Genomic DNA, 1662 nt, shown 5'->3' with positions numbered 1-1662 from the left:
TGATGTGGTTTCATTACAATATCTACCTATTTCAAATTTTCAATTACCTTAAAAAAAACGCAAAAAATAGCAACGCAACTCAAAAACAGTAGAAGTTAAGCCTGTTAGCCGGCCCATAAAAATACCCCATACATAGACCTCGGAGCCACCACGACCATGTATGCATGGATGTGCCGTGTGGGCTACTGTAAAACTATTCAGCCGATGGGAACGAATCAGCCATAGACTTATTAGTCCAAGAAATCAACATTTTAGGACTACGGTCTACATTTCAGCATTCTAATGCTGTTATAAGCACACGATTATTCAATTCAGGGAGTGATTTGACGGTGTATTCCCCTCACGTGATTGCTACCATATCCCAGCCCCAGGGACAAATGTCAACATGTGTAAATTATGTAACTAAATCATTTTGATACCCATTATATCATAGAATATTCATTTCTTAGGCATTGTAGACCTATAGTTTCCATTTAGCGTCACATGTAAAAGTGGCGCTAGATGCTTTATGCGCTATGGCATAATATTCGTATAGCATATAGTATCAATTTATTTACGCTCCTTGCTGTTTTAAACTTAAGATATTTATATTTTTAACTGACTTCATTTATTATTAATGAAAATCACTTCCAAAAGTTTCATAATTATGTCCGTATAATGTTTTCCATCGTCCATTTAAAAGTATAAATAATTGTCTATGGCTTCGATTAGTATTGCCAGGCGAATGAAAACGTTTTCATGTTCGGGTAGATATACAAGCCGCATTTCTATATAGGTAGGATCAAATCGGGAGAGCTGCCTGCGTCCGACTCAATGAGACCTTAACGTTACGCAAAACATAACGACTAGTTAACCGCAATTGCTTTAAATAATAACTACTAGGTGTAGTTGTTAGTTTATACCCTTGCAGCCGTTTGTCCCTATTTTAATTACTGAGGCAGGTTATTATTTATCTATTCTAGCAAGGGCTAAGGAAAGGTTCTAATCTTTTTTTCCCTGGATCGTGTTTGTCGATCCCTGCACCTCTCACTAAGGGCAAGGGCGCTTTACCGTCCCGGGAAATTTTCCAATGCCCTCAGGGAATTTTTGGGGGCCGTGATCCTTTTTGATGAAAGTTCTAGGAGCTCACCTCTTTCCCGTTCCCCAATATTTTTTCTCAGTCGGTCGTTGACTTGTTTTCTCCGGCTTCGTTGGGGATGCGGATGTGAAGGCTGTATCTTTAGCCTTCGGCGGCCTTTTGTTAACGGGTGGCGTAAGATGCTAAATTAAGGGAGAGCGAGGGAGGCAAAAGATGAATTGTATTTTGACAATTTTAACACTAAAACCGGAGTTGTCTTAATTTATTTAGAGCACAAAATTGGAGTGGAGAAGAAAATTGGAGTGCAGCACAAAATTCGAATAGTAAATTGTAGTACTTAAATAGAAAATTGGTTTGAAAATAGAATCGGAGTGATGGCGAACTTTGCCTTAGTTAGTAGTATTAATGTGTAGTTCGAGCTGTTCTCAAGACACTATTGTCTTCTCCAGCGTTGTTCCACACGCAATGCCTGCGAGGTGAAAACCAGAAGGCCACGACACATTTTTAATTGGAGCACCTTAATGGCACACTTATATTCGGACCACATGTGCGTGCAAAAATGCGCTAAGTGTTAGCGCATTTTT

This window comes from Cydia pomonella, unplaced genomic scaffold (genome assembly GCF_033807575.1).
Source record: "Cydia pomonella isolate Wapato2018A unplaced genomic scaffold, ilCydPomo1 PGA_scaffold_173, whole genome shotgun sequence".
Classification (NCBI taxonomy): Eukaryota; Metazoa; Arthropoda; class Insecta; order Lepidoptera; family Tortricidae; genus Cydia; species Cydia pomonella.
The sequence above is the reverse complement of the archived record's forward strand: the minus strand, read 5'-3'. Positions refer to the sequence as shown.